The 19,433-nt window shown below is 40.3% G+C and overlaps 1 long non-coding RNA gene across 1 annotated transcript; it reads left to right on the top strand.

Moving 5' to 3' along the window:
* The first annotated feature begins 17,289 nt into the window (after positions 1-17,289).
* On the top strand, positions 17,290-18,359 carry LOC120726436. Its single transcript, XR_005694321.1, has 2 exons — positions 17,290-18,160; positions 18,218-18,359. It is a non-coding gene; the product is annotated as an uncharacterized LOC120726436 (long non-coding RNA).
* Positions 18,360-19,433: the final 1,074 nt, after the last annotated feature.

Genomic DNA, 19,433 nt, shown 5'->3' with positions numbered 1-19,433 from the left:
TATAGCTGGCCTATAAGACTTGGTGATTGCAAGTGCATGAAGATCTCACCCGATACCGCTCGCTGAAATCGGCAGCAAAAAGGGCAGTGGCCTCTGCGAAAAGACGACACTACCAAGATCTTTATGACCAGCTCCAAACCGCAGAGGGGGCCAATAACATCTATCGACTTGCCAAAGCCTGCCACCGCGCAAAACAGGACTTTGATACAAACCATGTTGTCCAAATCAAAGGAGCCGACGGGCAGGTTCTGCGAGACCCCCGAGACATCCTTCAGCGCTGGTCAGATTACTTCGCTGGAATCAGCAATGACGAATTTACACATCCGCCTATCCCGCCCGTGGGCCCAGTCGCAGGGCCTGTCACACCAATCACCACTGCCGAAGTCCAAAACGCGTTGAAGAAAATGAAAAACGGAAAAGCCACAGGACCGGACGACATCCCAGCTGAAATCTGGAAGATGATGGGCGACCGCGGTACAACATACCTTGCGGCACTCTTCAACCATATCACAGTCGAAGACAAAGCCCCCTGAGCTTGGACATGGAGCATCACAGTGCCCATCTGGAAGGGCAAGGGAGATGTCACAGAGTGCACCAACTATCGACCAATTCGTCTACTCTGCCATGCAATGAAGATCTTCGAACGTGTCCTGGAAAATCGGATCCGTCAACTGGTCACTGATGGGTTTAGATTTTATTATTGTCATTTGTATTAGGAAATATTTAACCATATATGCTTAGAGGTGTGTAATTGAGTGTGTAGTGACAGGTAGTCTGCAAAGACTTTGTGTGCATTCCAGAGTGTTCTGGCATTCACACCCACATCCTGGGAGCATGGGAGAGGGCATACCTTCTCTTATTGTTTTATGGTAGGATAACCGTAGCTATGTCAGTTTTAGTCTAAGTGCCTTTTGTTTAGATGAACTGCTGGACTTCCAGACCAGCAGGTTTAGGGAAGTCATTTATGGGGTCACACACTGACCCCACACACACACACACACACACACATACTTACACAACGCACAGGCAAGGTACTCTTTGTGTGTATGTAGACGTCTTATGTTAATGAACCTAAGTATATTCATGTGAGCTCAATAAAAGAACAATGTTATGGGGGAGCGGACGAGAGCGACTGGTGGCAAGCGAAGGTACAGGCGCTTGTCGTGGTTCTCTCCCTCATGCATGAGTAACACGAAGAACTTTGCCTACTTGTGTCTTGCTTTTGCTGTGTAATTAAATTGTCTTGAACGTTCCAGCGAATAGGTTCAAACTACAAACCTATCATTAATTGGTCCTTCGACCCCGGATCCCTAGAATTGACATTCACCGAGGGGAAAAAGAGACACGCCGAAAGACGTCAGCCAGGACTTATAGAAGTTCCTGCAGTAAAGTCCCGAGACGTGAAAATTCGTCATCGGGCCGGTGGATTAGCTGTCTGTTTTTTTCTCCTCGCTGGATGATGATTGACAGGATTCGAGATTAATGCAAGAGCAACACCAAGTAAGTACTGTACAAAGAAGAGCGCTGTAGCTGCGCGGGCTCACACGAGTACAGCCACGCGGTTTGACGCGGGCCTATGCCGTGCGGTTTCACGCAGGCAGGTGCAGCTCGGTGACTGCGCGGGTACACGCGAGTCCAGGAGCTCAACAGCCGTGCGGGTTCACGCAAGCTGGGGAAAGTTATAGGCCTATTTTGTGTTGTTTGTGTACGTTTGTGTCAGGCACGTGGTCTGTGACGCCAACTGTTGTTGTTATCATGGGTTCCCGAGCAAGTAAGACTGCATCACAGGGAGACAACACATTCATGCAAGAATTCACTCCCGGCAGCGCAAGATATTTATATTCTCATACAAACCTGTGATTTTGAGGGTAAATTGGTTGCTGTAAAATGTTTAGATTCAAATGTTAGAAGTTTTCAGAAAACACAGCAGCCTTGAAGAGCGTGTGGAGAAGGCCAGCCCACATCAGCAGCAGTTAAGATATGCTCTGGTGAATGGCTTTCCCCCACCCCTTGCTGACACAAAATGTTTAGATTATTCTTTAGCTTGCCCTGATCAACAACAGCCTGTGTTCCAGACCATAGATTTAATTGAGGTGGATAATTGTTAAAAGTAATCTGCATTAAGCTTAGGGTTGCTCAAATTCGGTACAATGACATATGAGGTGAAGTGATATAGGTAAATATTTTAACTAATGACGTGCATAGAGGCACTTGACCTGTTTGAAAAACTGTCATCCTAATATGAGCCATTTCTGAGATATAGAGCATACCTATGAAAACACCTAATATGCTGAAACCTGTATGAAACAGCTGATAACTACATGATGGAGAAGCTGAATTGAATATGAAAGTGCAAGTCTTTACCACTGTGGGGCAAAGCACGCACCCACTGTGTGAGGTTGCGTTGCGGTCTCTTCTGATGTGTAGCTCATCGCAAGCTACACATTATCAGATCGGGAGCTGGCTGAGAACTCATCAAAGAGAGGGAAATAGAAGTATGATAACTCGAGTATGTAGCGTATCCGTGAGTTTGTCTTTCATATGCGCAACAGTTTTCCTGGATCTTGACTTATGTGTGTAGAGTGTTCATAGCATCAGCATCATGTTTTTGTTTATGTTTCTTGGGTTGAAAAATAACTATATAAACTTGTGATCATACTTATAGATCACCATGGCACATATCACCAGCCATATGATTTAATTACGCAGATGAAAAAAGTGAGTGTCAATGTGCCTGACGTCGCAGTGTGTGTGTGCGTTGTGTAAACATAATTGTCTCTAATTGTGAGACCGTTGATTCTGCAGGTCACCAGCTATCGTAAAGGAAAAAAAGAATTTAAAAAAAGAAAAAATTTACATTGTAGATGAAAAATAATCATAGGAAAAATGTTTTGTGTTTATCAGCCAAGAACAACTACAATCTCATTTTCTGCTTTTAAGAAAGGAGAGTTCAAAAAACAGAGAGAGATGTGTGTGTTGGTTAAGCGGTGATGATAATAATGAAAATGTCTTAGTTTTGTCACTTTCAGGTGAAAAACAGACCTGAATCAATTTTCCACATGCAGCGGTCAGCAGAAAGTTATAGTTTAACATCATTGGAAACGTTCAGTCCAAGTTTCTGGCTGAATTATTTACAGCACCATGTGTCCCTCAACCTCACAAGCGAGCTCTCACTCCTCCCTGAAGACTAGGACTGCAGTTCCAAAGAGCAATAACATGACAGATAAAGATACAGCAGCAGAGTCCTGAGCAAAGAGACCCAACAAGCAGCAGCAGTGTGGACAAACAGCATCGGAGAAGAAGAGCAAACCCATCATCCTGACTGATTGGATGAATGGCACTGTGTTTCCAGCAAACTTCAAATTCACTGTGCTGTGACGAGAACTTTTGAGGAGACTGTTGGAGTTTGACATTTGCCAGTTTTGAGAGAATTCAAGAATACAGGACAAAGCTGAAAGAGAACTGCCGGCTATTGGACTGTTGAATTGGGAGACGAGAATGGAGTGAAAGGAGCAGGTGAGAACACAGAGGAATGCTGTTGTTTAATGTGGGAAATCAAAATTTGGGTTAGCAAACCTGGGAAAAAGAAAACTGACTGCTTAAGTGGGAAAATTGTGAAGGAATCTGAAACACTGCAAAAGGAAACATACAAAATCACACACACAAGCAGAACATGCATTAACCCTACTAACACAAACACAAGAGAGCTCATGAAGATTAGACAGCATCTTGAGCATGTGAGTCTGTTTATCATCTTGTCCAAATCACTTCATGTGATGAAAAGTGATGCAAAGACCAGTGGACTCATAGCACATTAGTTAAAAAATGATCAAATAATAGCAGAGAAATGTGAAGGAAAGGCAGCTTTAAGAACATGCTCTGCTGGAGATGCAGCTCCACAGACATCCATTAAACCTGCCTAATAACAAACACACATGCAATGAAAATCAGCTTGTTATCTCTCATCAGTGTTAAAATAGTGTCAATTTAACAGACACTTGTTATCAAATGCTGAATTTATCCAATGCTGACAATTGTTGCTGCTGCTGTTATTGTATATATATATATATATATATATATATATATATATTTCTTCATACATTCTTATATATTTCTATACTGTGTATTGTGTATTTTGTTGTACAGTTATTTCATTTTTAACTTTAATTTTTATATTTTATTTTATTCCTTCCTAGTTAAATTTACCCTTTTTAATTTTCATATTTATTTCCTATCTTATTCATAGCCTTTTCTTTTTTTCTTTAGGTCACGAGCAGTTGTCTAAGCATTTCACTGCATATCGTACTGTGTATGACTGTGTACGTGACAAATAAAATTTGAACTTGAATTTGATTTGAATTTGACTCTCTAGGTTACAGGACAACAGTTTAATTTTTGTGGGGAAAAAAAGATTCTGGTTTAACAACCAGTGATCAGATAATAAATTTAGTTGTTAATATAGTAAATTGGGAGATGCTTTCTGCTTGATTTATGCAGCACAAGTAATTTACTGTATGAGGGAATTCTATTTTTGTGATAATATTTTGAACATGCATTTCTGTTGTCCTGTCATCTTAGTGGGTTAATAGCTGATATGCAAATTAGTTGATCGTTCTTAGATTAATGAAAGGTGATTGAATTCTAGCACAAGTGAATGGGATGTGTTGGAGTTTGTTGGAGTGGAGACTCTAAAACACTGAGTTTCCGGGTTTTGATGTACAAGTGAATCCTGCACCCAGATACACAACTCTGAATACATAAGAACAAACTTCTTTTGTGAAGTGCATGACAACATGTCACATGTTTTATGATGAAGGGGAAAAAATTCTCTCTCTACAAACCTATCAGTCACAATCACCCCGAATCAATGCAGCTTTGTTAAGGGCTTTGTTAAGGGCTGTGGATCTATCGATGCCATACACGCCCGTTTGCTGATGGAAAAGCACCGGAAAAAGAACAAGACGGTGGACATGGTCTTCCTGGATCTGGAAAAGGCATTCGATAGGGTCCCCCACAAGCTGATTTGGCGATCATTACGAACTCATGGTGCCCCGGAAGCCTATGTGAAATGGACTCAGCTGCTCTACCGTAATGTCACAAGCGAGGTCCGATGTTCAGCGGAAACATCACCAGCCTTCCCGATTACCGTTGGCGTCCACCAGGGCTCGGCCCTCTAGCCCCTGCTGTTCACCCTCTGTATGGACACCGCGATGGCTGATCTGCAATCACCAGCCTCCTGTATGCAGATGATGTGTGCCTATCAGAAACAGAAGACTGCCTAGCCCTGCAAACCCAAACACAAGCATGGAAAGACCAGCTCTTCGAAAACGGCATGCGCCTGAACATCAAGAAGACTGAGTACCTTGAATGCGGCCCCCAGACCAACAGTACCATCACTATCGACGGCAAGCCGCTGACTAAAGTTGCCCAATTCAAGTACCTCAGGTCCCTTGTCACCTCAGACTGAGAAACTCTACCAGACACCAGACTCCGTGTCAACACAGCATGGAGGAAGTGGCATCAGGTGAGTGGAGTCTTATGTGACAAGAGAATGCCAATCTATCTTAAGGCGAAAGTCTATAAGTCGATTGTGCGCCCAGTGGCACTCTACGGGTCAGAGTGCTGGCCAGCAACGACCAAACACGAACAAGCTCTTCACACCATGGAGATGAAGATGCTGAGGTGGCCTCTGGGTCTCACACGACTTGACCGAGTGAGGAACGAAGATGTCAGGAAACAATGGGGAATGACACCGATCACAGACAAGATGTGAGAGGCGAGGCTCCGATGGTACGGCCATGTTGTCCGTAGCGATAAAAATTCTATCGCAAAGACAGCCCACCAATTAGATCTGGATGGAAACAGGCCACAAGGAAGACCAAAAAAGCGCTGGGTGGACCAAATCAAGGATGATATGAAGGCTGTGAATGTTACACCAGAAGACGCCCTTGATAGGAAGTGGAGGAAGGCATGCAAGATAGCGGACCCTGCGTCGCGGGATATAAACCGCTAGGAAGAACAAGTGATGGACAAAGACAGAGGTTCAAAGGCAGACTTATCAGTTGGAGAGGATACTTATTTTTTTCAGTTATTTGGTCAAGCCAATTTTTTTTTCCTTTTTTACTCTACAAAGGCAAATTGCGACAATAGTCAAAGAAATTTATGGACATGACATGTTGTGTGTCTCCCCTGCTGGGCCAAGCTGTACAGATATGTAGGTGGGAAGAGGAGCAACAGAAAAGAACCCTAAGCCAATGCCAAACCATGAAGGGGACAAGAACTATATGAATGATCTAGGACAACGACTGTGTATAAGTGAACACATACTATCTAGTGTATGCTCAGTTAGGAGAGGCAAATGAGGGAAACAGAGGTTGGTGACTCTGCTTTTAGAAGAGAGCCAGTGCATCTGCTTTTTCCCCCCTGTTCTGTCTTGGCTTTGACAAGGAAGTTGGGGAATTGTGGTGCACAGAAGGATTACAAACCTGCTGCAAAGCAAACACATTTCTCATGAGTTGCTGTGGTGATTTGAATGCAAATTAGGATGTCTGTGTGCACTCTGAAATATACTGCCACCTGTGATATCAGCTTTGCAATGCTTTTTCATCCAACCTCTGTCCCAAAAGTGCTTCCAAATTAAATATTCAATGTGAACAAATGTGAGAACAAATGGTACATTACTTCAAGCTTTCAGATTCAAGTTTAACAATAACAGCCCTGTGAATTCTAAACCACTGTTATTGTTTTTGTTTGTCTGCAGGCAAAACTTACTAAATACATAACAGACTTTGGCACAGACATTAACCTGTTTATATTTGATAAGAAATCCATTTATCTCTTTGTCACTCGCTCTAAGTAAAAATAACAAAGTTTTGTCAGTTCACAACTACACTTCCATGTTAACGGTTGCACTGAGAAACAAAGGGAGAAATCTTATCTCTACATATGAATTAGTTTTGCATATTAGCAAATAACGTAATCATCAAATGTTAGTCAAAGAAATTCATGTACCTGTATTTGTTTTGGCAGTGTTGTGGCAGTGTTTCACAAAAACAATGGCAACTTTAATTATCTGTTATCAGCTGTCAGTTGCACTAAGAAGTTATGTTGAGCCAATCTGCACTTGTGAGATACTGCTCCAGCCAAGGAAATTAGAATATTTCACTAAAGCAAACCACTAATGTTAAGGCCTTGAGCAACAGAGAAAGTATTAACATTTATGTCTTATCAAAAGATAATATAAAAGACAGTCTTGTTAAAGGCATGTTTTGATTGGTGTTTGTTTGCCTTCTTTTGGATTAAAATGAAGAAGACATCATGATTAGTAGACAAAGGCTACATAATACAAAGAGTAGTTTTGTGTGGATAAAAAAAATAAAGTAAAAACGATTGAATATTGGTATGATATGTTTAAGTTTTCACTGTCAAGGCAGATTTCTTTTAACCTATTCTTTACACCTAACCTTTTCACAAGTAGGTTATGTTTTGGATTCAAAATCAAGGGCTACATTTATTTTCCTGATGATATATTCTAAGGGCAGTATACATGTTCTGCTGAGGTAATACTTTTTCATGCAAAGCTGCTGAATTGTAATTTAATAATAGAAATGAACAAAGCTCTGCAGTAAACTCTACAGTCATAATAGAAGCTTTGGAATATTACATGTTGTGATCCTTCTTGATATCCTTCTTACCCTGGGACTGATTTGCACCACTGGTATTTCAGGTTAGATCATTATTACTCAACTATTATTTATTACTAAGAATAACCATTTGATACATTTCAAGGAAATTTACTTTGATTGGCCACTTAACATTAAAATAATCTCCACATCTTCTTCAAAAATATTTCAGTTTAAAAATATTTATTTCTGGCTTTAGCCATGTGGTGTCAATTATGTCCAACTGGTGATTTAGGTTTTGTCAAGCCAGCTGAGGCAAACATATCCTGCCTTTTGTTAGCTACACTATCTATACTGAGCCACCTATTCTTTATACAAGAGCTTTTACTGACAAAGGAGGCCATCTTTAGTTTACTTTGGGCTTCATATTTTGCCACAAAATATACACTTTTTGATGAGACTTTAATATTTTTTCTCAGTGCTCTGTAAATTCTATTAATATGTATACTAATAAGACAAATAAAATAATAAAAATAAAACAAAACAAAAACATAAAATAGTATTAAAAATGATAATAATAATATAATAATAATAATAATATATTAAAAATCCTTCAAGTTGTTGAACTTAGCATTAAGTTCAATGACATTTTGAACCCCATAGATGGGGGTTCTAAATGATGAAAGGGCTGAGGGGGCAGTCAATATTTCAATGCTGTATACATTCATTTACTTTGGGTTAACCTGCCGCCCCACACACCCCAACCCCCACCACCACGGTTAACCTGAAGTACTCATTTTCTATAGGATATTATCAGTCTCTCATATCATTGTGGAGGAATTTTTGCACACTCTTCTTTACAGCAGTCATTGAGGACACTTAGTTCAGCAATAGTGCAATTGTTTTTCTAATGTACTGTTGTGAACTTTATCATTTAAGATGCTAACTGAGGCTTGTAAAGTCAGAGATGTAGAGCTTGGTTTTTTTTTTTCAGTTTGTCTGTGAATTGCAGAATCTGACTTTGGGTTTAATTTGTTTTCACATCCACTCCTGCACTCCTGAATAGATTTGCTTTTACTATATTCAGTTACATATTTGTGCTATTTCTTGTAGATTTTGAGGTCCAGTATCAGGAGCCTTTTTGTTGGTCAATACAAACAAACTAGAAGAAATTTTAATTATTTTAACAATGACCTGGATGACTGAGAACCTTTACAGACATGATCTCTACAAGGCAGAAATTGCAAGGTCACAAACAAATACCTCATATGGGTACAATGTCAGAACCTCAGAAGATGCTACCTCCCAGTGACAACCCATAGCAACACAAAATAAAGATATCAGATACTTTCTGTGACTGCATCTTTTTTTTAGGAAAGGGTTTTCAGACAGAAAAAAGGGGAGGAATGTTTCTTGCTTAATTTGATTTGTTGGCGGAACTAAATACATTATTGATACTGCATCAAATTATCAGTGTCAAAGATGACAGCAGTGTAATCATTCACTCACATTAATATTGATTAACTGTACCAACATAAGAAAAAGTGCCCAACAGTAAAAACACAGAAAGCAAAGCACTGCCCACACACATTTGGTGCTATGGTGAGTATTTGTGCTAATCCAACTGCTGTCTATGTGCTCATTTTAACCTTCTAAGACCCGAATACTTCCATGGCATGCATTTTTAATTTCTCTTTGCTATTTGGGACCTGATGAATGTAAAAACAAAGAATTACCAGATTTTTATGGGTTTTTTTTTTACCTGATTTTTGTTTCTTAAAAAAATGAGATCCACATATGAGGACATTCTGTCACGGGTTGCCCTTGAGGATCCACATGCAGGACTCCGGAGTTGCGAGTTAGCAATGAAAGTTTATTTACAATTTCTTCACCAAGTGTATTTACAGGCTGTGCAGGGATACAAGATGTGAGGGGGACAGGGCTCTGGGGAAAAAGGGGAATCACACACACGCTCCACTCTGACATCTCTCTTCACTAGTGACCAGTCGCTCCTTCCACACACTGCTCGGGGAAACACAGGGCTGGGCCCGGGGAATCTAGGTACAAAGATACACACATTAATATCTAGCACGCAGGCACGAGAAACCTAGGCTTGAACTTGGTACTGACAAGAGTTTAACAACGATCCAGCGCCGAACAGCAGATCTCTTCCCTCTTAAGTAAGAGCTGGTCTTGATGAGGTCCAGGTAACCCTAACCCACCATGAGTTCCACCGTGGCAAAACAGGAGAGAGAGAGAGACAGAGAGAGAAAGAGAGAGCAAGAGACAGGAACATGACGATCAGCGCCTTGCTGATCCTGCAGGTCATGACACATTCGTTTTAAATTTTGATAGAACAGTGGCCCTTGTAGAGCAAAATTTAGTATTTTGGTCTAGACAACTACAGATTATATATTTTATTTCCTAACACAACCCAAAATGTGATGTCCACATAGTGTGACTCCTCAATATATTTTGGCAGGTTATTTTTGAGCACTGTAACACAGAGCAACAAAATACAAGTTTGTATGCAAATAATAGTTATTACAATATTTGTGTATTTATTTGTCTTTTGTTGACAGGAAGAAAATGCTCTTGGTATTTAAGGCACTTAAAGAGCTACAGATTGTTATACACCTTTGTGTTATTCACTTGTATGATGGAATTTATAGCCAAGGGCTTACAGCAAAGATTTTTTTTTTGCTTTTCTTACATTTTCTGATTTAATATATAAGTAAATATTCCCCTTTTGTCCCTTGCACAGAAGAATGATAAATATTTATGAAGTTCATATATCTGAGCTGTGGTCACAGAGCGTGTAACCATGAAATAGAGATATGCCTACTACACACAAAATCTGTACAACAAAGGAAAGAATGAATATTAAGCGTGCACTTGGTACTGCAGGTCTCTGTAACGTAAGAATGACAAGCACATCACTGAGCAATAACAGCCACCAGATTCATCCCGAGCTACAGCTGGACCCTGACCGATCCACCTCTGACATTGATTCTCCATCTCTGCAGCCATCATCCATAAGACTTACATTCACTCTTTTGAAGAGGTGTTTTAAAGGAGGTGAGGTGCACTGATGCCAGCATCCAGTTTAATTAACATGTGGGCATATACAAAAAGTCCACAGATTGTTTTTGAGAGCTATTAGGTTTCCTGGCTGAAAATGAAGTTCAACTTTCGACCCATGGATCCTCGGGGGCAGAGCCACCCACACGCTAAATTCCAGCGTGCAAATTAATAGGGGAGACATCTATCAAACATTAATATAAGCACACTGCAAATCCACAAACACGCTTTGCAGGTAGACAGTATGATCAAACAAGGCCTATGCAGACTATATTTAATGTGTACTATGGTGTTAATGCCCAGAGTGAGATTAATTTGCCAAAAGAAGGAAAGCCAAGTAGAAAAATTATATATTTTCTACAGCTCTCAGGAAATCTGCTTATTTTTTGATATCTATGTGTCTGTGTTGTGTGTGTGCATATGTGCGTGTGTGTCTGTGTGTGAGTATCAGCTTGGTGTACATGTGGAAAATAACTTCATGCCGTGAAAAAAGCTCTCAGAATTTTTTTTCTGCTTTGTTCATAGTTTTCTTTTTCCGTTTTGTATTGCTGACATGGTGTGATTTTTACTTAATGTATATCATTTAAGAGCTTAATGTCAGAAAAGTCTGTGGTAGTTAAAGGTGGTATAAACAAATATTAGAATTCAGTATCAAATACCAAGTGAGGGCACTCAAAGCTGTCCTGCTGAAATCCCATGAAAGCAAGTGGATTTGCTGTTTGAATAAATGTCAAGGAAATGACTTTGTTCTGACATTTTGAGAGCTCTGCTTCATTCAGACAGTGTTTTGTTGCACAAATCTCTCTTTTTTTTTTCCCAAGACGTTTTTGTTTCTTTCTCTCCAGGAACATTCTTTTGTTTCTTGCACAAAAAATGCAGACATCAGGCAGACCTGAGAAAATCATGAATGCACAACACTGAAAATTGTCCTGAAATAAAATCCATCTTCTTATAATAGTTTAACAAAACAAACAAACAAAAAAACCAATGAAGCATCTAAGATGACAGAATGGTCTGTATCTGCTGTCCCATCTGTAAAACAACACCAGTCTGTAAACATCACCCACCTCCTCCATGTGTTCTCAGTTGTCATGTAGGACACCATCAATAAAGTTAAAACACTGTAATGGTTTATTGCTGGTCTGTTTATCTGTCCATCGCTTTCTAATTCAAAGAGTGATAGAGCTTCAGTGTACACAATGACACACTTTTAGTGTGAGTATTGGAGCAACAACAGGCTGTCTGACATCACTAGATTTACTAAACCTGCGCAAATTTGCGTAACTTCCCTCAACCCAACACCTACTAGAATTACTAGTCCCGAGGTGTTAATCACCCCTGTTGAGATTTTCACAGGTCGTCAGCTCGTTTCTCCTCCAGCTTTTGTTGTGCAAACCACCCATTGTCCTTGAGGTGTGGCACATTTGCATTTGCTCACTCAGAGTTGCTCAGATCCAAGCCAGGCCAAACCTCTGTGTTACAACTTTCAGAAATGCCTGCCGTACCTATACAAAATATCCCATACATTGACTGACCTGCAAATATGAAAGACACACATTCACACCTTCCTTGACAGCACAGATCTTCCATTGTTCCATTGTCACTGTGTATGTGAGGGAGTGGCATTGCTTGACTACAGCACAGTGCTGTGCATAAAAGCAGACCGACCTTGGCGGGAGCATCATTTCTTGTTCACATTTCTGAGAACGCACATCAGGATGGCCTCCGTATCACTGCCACGCAGGAAGAACCTCTCCGCGCAACAGGCTTTGGCCTTGCTTCAGGAAATGGACGAAGCAGACTCTGATGGAGGAGAGGTTTCATTTGTCCAGCAGGCCACTGATACCTCCTCAGAAGAATCTGAAAAGGAGACGGAACAAGAACCCAACACGCCTCCACGGCAGAGGCCCCGTGGTACTGGAAAGCCCAGCCAGAGCCAGACGGCAAAAGACGGCACTGTGTGGGTAGAGGAGGACATTGGAATGCCCAGTGCAGTAGCAAATCATTCGTGCTTCACTGCGCAAGCTGGACCCACAGAGTCTGCTTTGTCATTGCCATAGTAGATATGGTATTTATATAAACCCATTTAGAGTGAGGTTCATGTAAATTTACCATTCTCTATTTGTTTATCTTCCGACAGTGTAAAATTACAAGTGTGCTCCAAAGTTTCCTTTGCTTTGATATAAAATGAATTAAAGCACCCCCAAAGATTTCTTACTTTTTTGACAATATTTGCTGTTTGTGTGACACACTACTAAAAATATAAAAAGCATACAGTACTTAATTGAGACGTAACATTTTAACAACAAAAGTATAGATAACCCCTCCCCCCTCCCAAAATGGTTTGTTCCAGCTCTCCCCTACTCTGGCTCTAGCGCCCTTTCTGCCAGAGCGATGGTGGCTGAGACGCAGCGGAGCGGAGGTGGAAGTGCCTGGCTTAAAACAGGACATATTAGCTGCAATTAACCTTCAGTTATTCTTTATATAGTTAGGTAGGAGTCAGACCATGTTACTATTTAGCTGAAAAACATTACACCAGGTAACCTGCTGTGTTGAAAACGTGTTTCCCGGCTATGTTTGCTACCCTACAATCCGTCCTACTCTGTAGTAAAATCAGCGACATTTGACCGTCCTGTTGCTCCCAGTGAAATTTATATAGCCTATTTAAAGTCTAAAACTTAAAATTGTCCGTAGCCTACTGTTGTTACCACTGTCCTGTTTGAAATGGAATGAGAGAACCTGGTTATTTTGTCATATGTGCATGTTCCGATATTGAACCCAAGGTACTAACTAGCTAACTGGCTGGATGCCCATTAACCTTATAACTCCTGTTGTGTGTGTGTGTGTGTGTGTGTGTGTGTGTGTGTGTGTGTGTGTGTGTGTGTGTGTGTGTGTGTGTGTGTGTACACAGAGAGACAGCCAGGTTCATAATGGATATAAGGAAGTTTTTTCAAAAAACGAGCCACATTCAGGTAAAAGTGTAAAATCAAATGATCCATCAATAAAGGATAATGTTGGATCAGTGTTTCAATATCTATATCTTTTATTAGATGTACACGTGGTTATTTGCCTTTTGGTTGAAAGTACTCTGAGAGAGGACTTTTTTATTAGTGATCTTAATAGTATTTTTTCATATTAATGTAATTTTTAAATCTAATTGAATACAATCTATTTGTGTATGATTGTCAGTCCAAAGAGGGAGAGAGGAAAGAGGAGGAGAAAGTACAAGGTCAGGGAGAACCAGGTAAGAAAACAGACAGGGAGTACTAACAGGCAAAACAGAAACTGTTAAACTGACAAAGAAAAAACAAACAAACTAATTTTACTCATCTAATCTGGAAGTTGTTTTCTCCCTATATTAAAGCTGCTATACAGAATCTGCAAAACAAACTGGGTTGTCAGCCCTGGCACTGCATTACCATATTGAGCTTCAGTCAGAGGAAGTCATGGTTGCCAAAAACTTTTTGAAGCGCAATTGTGAGGCTGGTGCCATTCCAGATATGTTGACATTGTACAATCTTCTGGATAATCAGATCTTCCCCACACTGAAAACTCTTATTCCGGTTGCCCTAACAAACCTAGTTAGCAGCTGTAGCTGTGAAAGGTCTTTTAGCGTCTTTCATCAGCTCCATACCTGGCTGAGAAGGACCATGGGTCAAAGCAGTCTCCAGCACCTGGCTGTGATGTCAGTTGAGAAAGAGATGCTTGAGAGACTTGACCACCAAAATGTGATAGAAAGATTTGCCAACCTCAAGGTGAGGCGACATAGGTTAAAAGAAAAGAAAAAAACTGCAGAGCCATAGTAGTATCTGCAGCAAAGCTTGTTTCATACATTGTATACATTGTACCATAGGCCAAGGTGTCTCAATTTTTCTAATTTTTTTACTAATATTTTGTACATTTGTACATTTCAAGGACTCTTCTATTTTTGGAGTGTATTTTTTATGTATCTGTATTATATTATACATACGCATTAAAAGTGAATCTCTGTCCAAAAAATGCACTCAGTTTACTTTTTACTCATTATTCTCCCCCAGTAATTAAGGTTAGGATATGTTTTTGTTTTTTTTTATTCCAATCCATTCTTCTTTGGCAGTAGTAGTCTTTAGCAGCATTTAAATAACCTTTATCAGATTTGATGGTTTTGTTACAGACTTTTCAAAAAATGTGTTTTGCTTTTCTTTCACAAATGTGGGTATCAAATTGAGTTAAAATGTACAAAACAGTGATGTCATGTTTTGTGACGAGGACCCAGGCACAGAGAGACTTGATGAATTTAAGAATCTTATGATTTAATAAAGAAATTTGCAGACTTGCACAGAGATGGTAAAATTATGATGACTGATAACGGAGATGAAGACAACAGACGACGAGGACAGGGAGGAACAGGGGTTTAAATGCACCAAGGAGACAGTCAGAGAGAACTCGGGACAACTGGAGACATTTAAGGATGCAGGGACAAACAGACAGAGATGACGTCTCATCATGACGAGTAAAGTTTATCTTTCCTGGCTGGGCAGCTCTCTGGGTGCTCAGCACCCCCAAAGCTCTGATTCTAGAATTGCCCCTGCTGTGAAATGTCTCGTTTCATTTAACCACAAGCTCATTGATCATGTCAAGTGCATAACTTTTGTAGTGAAGATGTTATGCATATCAAATTTCAAAAAAGCAAATAGGTCAGTAGGCTAACATGATTTCAGTATATGAATATATACAACATTTGATATCGCCTGCTGCTATTTTTATGTATTTACACAATTTCCAGACTGTGACTACAGGTTGTGAACACTGATTGGGCTGCCACTAAGAAATGATACTCCGCATGGAGATTTTCATCCGACTTCCATCTGACCCATTAAAACAATCCTGAATGGGCAATATTTGTAACCGATATTTGTTGAATACCAGTTTTTACATGGTTACTATGTCTCATCTCAATGTCTCATAGAGATGAAACCTATGAGACATTGTGGGACACAGTAGTACAAAATGCCCCTGGGGCAACAAACAGGCTAGTACCACCCCTGATTGCAGTCACATTATGTAAGGTGTGAGTGAGGGTTAAAATCTTTGGGAAGAGATCCAAGACTGCATTGTATGTGCTAGCTGGTGATATAAGCCAATACCTCTGTATTAGTTACTCAGAGTGCGTGTAGTAGGACATCCTCAGACAGGTGGATGTAGTTAACCAGGTAGAGCAGGTCATCTACTAATACAGTCCTGATCAAAAGTTGAAGACCACTTGAAAAATGGCAAACAATCATATTTTGCATGGTTGGATCTTAACAAGGTTCCAAGTAAAGCTTCAACATGCAACAAGAAATGGGAGTGAGTCAAAACATTTTTGAGCATGCAATTTATTGAAAACAACGCTTAAACTGAAACAGGCTGTTCAGCTGATCAAAAGTTTTGGACCACACGCCTTTAAAAGGCCAAATCTGTGCAAAAACGAGTAATCGTTGTAATTTTCTGTCAGGTAGACACACTGTCATGGCGTTCTGATGGCAAAGGCAAAAAAACGTTCCCTTTATGAACGTAGTCGGATTGTTGAACTGCATAAGCAGCGCCAAGGTGGGACACAGAAAAACAGTGATTTGGAATTTCTTAAATGATCCTGAGGGTTATGGAACAAAAAAAGTCAAGTGGAGCCCACAAAATAATTTCCACAAAAAAACTGTCTGTTTACGCAAGACTCTTGCAACATTTGTGCAGTGGCAAATCTACAAGTGTGTGGAGAGTTTCTGTAAGTCAAAGGTTCATTAACTCTGAGCTCAGGCTCACAGACTCAAGCTGTCTCTTGCTCGGTATGTAGCATCAGGTGGCATGTTACTCAGTCTTCAAGCATGACAGTAGATGAATAGCAGTACTGGTGGTTTTGCCAAAGCAAGGCAGATTCAGATAGATGAATGAATTTATCACATGCCATGATACATATTTATATTTTTTCAGTAGTTGTCATAAGTATTGGAGCTTGGTAAAAAATAAAATGTTCTCCTCAAGTAGCAACAGCTGTTCCATTCAAGGTTACTCAGAAAGCTCTTACATCCAATGTCAAAGTGGAGGTCAAGTGACAGAAAGGAGCTAGCTGAAGCAGTTAGCTAAAAATCTCACTGTATACGATCAAGTGGAAATCTAACTAGAAGCCAACATGATGTTGTCATGGCTGTGTCCAGGCAGGCAGGATGATAGACCCAAGTGCAGGAAGCAAAAGTAAACCAAAAAAAAAAAAAAACTCAACTTTTTTGCTGGCACGTGTTACGGCCCTAGCAGGGCTTCCTCCTGAAGGTGCCTGTGTGGGCGTGTCCTTCAATCTCTTCTGCCTGAGATGCCACCTTTCTCTTTTACACAGCTGACTCACATCAGTAATTAAAGGGATTTAAGCTCAGGGACAGGTGAGCTCTGGGCCAGGACCAGTTTTATGGTTATGTTCAATTATATGCGGATGCGTCGAAGGATTCAGCCAGTCAAATTGGTGTAGCAGTTGTGGTCCCAGAGTTCATGGTTAAAATAAGAAATAAAATAAGAATAAGAAACTGATAGACTGTCAGTATTTACTGGAGAACTGCTTGCAATTCTGTTGGCGGTTCAGTGGGTGGAAGATATCAGGCCATTACAAGCTATTGTTTGTTCAGACTCGAGAGCATCATTGCTTAGTTTACAGTGTAGTCACTCAGATGCGAGAGCAGATATTCTAGCAGAAATTCGGCAAACACTATTCAGGATAAACATGATGGGTCTTACAGTTGTGTTTCTATGGATTCCAGCCATTATGGAATAATGGGGAATGAAATGGCAGACAGAGTGGCGAAGCAAGCCACAAAACATGGGACATGTCAGGCTGTTAGTTTTGGTCAAGCTGAAGTGAAGAGTATCATACGGCAAGAAATGAGGGGTAGATGGCAAAAGCAGTGGGAGGAGGAAAGGAGTGGACGGTGGTTGTATACAATACAAAGGGGGGTAGGAGAAATGAGGACCACTGGAAGGAGCAGGAGAGAGGAGATGGTCATATTGAGATTGAGATTTGGACATACTTGGTTAAATGCTACATTATTCTTGATTGGGAAACATAATACGGGGAAATGTGCCTTCTGTGGAGACACAGAAACTATAGAGCATGTGATATTGCACTGTCAGAAATATCAGGTGGAGAGGAGACAATTATCCCAAAACCTTACTAATATGAAAATGAAATTGGATCTGGTTGACCTATTGCAAAAGGATTCTGGCAGTAAGAGTTACCAGGCTTTATTTCAGTTTTTTAAAGCGGGAAGAGTGTTTGAAAGGCTTTGAGGGGTTTTTTTTGTTTGTTTTTTGGGGGGGGCGTCATTCCAGTCCACACTCCATACTAGTGGTGGCGGTAATGCACCAATCACTTGTTTGCCAACCGCCAATAACATTTAAGAAGAAGAAGAAGCTCTGGGCCAGAGTGCCATGTGAATGGTTACAGCTAGTGAGCTGTGGGTGTTCTGTTGCGGCTAGCAAGCTGTGCGTTTGGTGTATTTGCAATTAGTGAGCTGCTCTCTCTTTTTGACTTACGTTTTACTTTATTGACCAACGCTTGAGTTTTGTTTGCTTCCTTAAATGGTGATAGCGGCTTGTCCGTCTCTTTTAGTTGAATATTAATAGAAACTTTAATAAAACTCTTTAAATTAACCATTTTGCCTCTGTCTCCTTTTTCTGACCCGGACACATTTTGTTACCCCCCCCCCCCCCCCAAGACCCCTTTTAGGGGAACGTAAGACACGAGTAAATACAAAACTGAACTGGAAAACCTAGGAACACTACTATGAACAGAAAACACAGGCAGGTGTGATGGTATGACACCACACTGAATGGTGAAAAACATAGACAATAAATACAAGAAGGTAAATGAGAGAATGAAGAGCAGGAGGAAAATACAGCTGACACTAATTAAATAGGCAAGACCAGGTGAGACTACATTGACATGAGATCTGGACCTTTAAAGTAAAACAGGAAATACAACCGACCCTGGGGCACAGACTTGATAATATACAGAGGGGACACAGAGGATAGGGACAAGAGTGACATGAGGAGCACAGGAACCAAAACCTAAGAACCAAAACTACAAAACCATGATGAAAACAAAGATCAATAATAATACAAATGTTAACACACTGGGTCACCAAGCCAGGACCGTAACAGATGTGCCTGAAACCCACATGATATCCTTACTGGAGGATATTAAAGTTCATCTGTATTAGCTTTCAGTCTACACAGAACATTACAAGTAAGTCTGGTTTCAAAAATGTAAGTTTAATTCATGAGTACTTTAGCAGACTTGTACATTTGTAGAACATGAAGTAATATGAAGAAAAATATGATTTTTGCTATTGTAAATATTGGCTTAATCTTTCTCTGTTCCCGATCTTTTTCAGGATTTTTGCAGTAAATTTAGTCATAAAACCACCATTTTATATCCTCTGTTCTCTGTAAATCAAAAAGAAGGTGAAGAGCTCAGCATGCTTGGCCCAGATACATTTTAGTTTCATGTAAACCTTCATATACTGTCATGATTCCTGATGTAAATAGTGTTTTCAGTGTCATTTTATTAATTGGATATATACGGTCCAGTTTGAATTGTACGGAATGTCCAAAAACTATTAAAAATGACCACAGACTGACTCCGTAGTATTTATAAAGAATGTTCAACTTCCTGTCTAAGAATCCTGCATTTGGGTCTTTCCTCCTGCCTGCCACACAGCAACCAAA

Source organism: Simochromis diagramma, unplaced genomic scaffold (assembly GCF_900408965.1).
Source record: "Simochromis diagramma unplaced genomic scaffold, fSimDia1.1 OVJJ01000753.1, whole genome shotgun sequence".
NCBI classification, from domain to species: Eukaryota; Metazoa; Chordata; class Actinopteri; order Cichliformes; family Cichlidae; genus Simochromis; species Simochromis diagramma.
The sequence above is the reverse complement of the archived record's forward strand: the minus strand, read 5'-3'. Positions and strand labels throughout refer to the sequence as shown.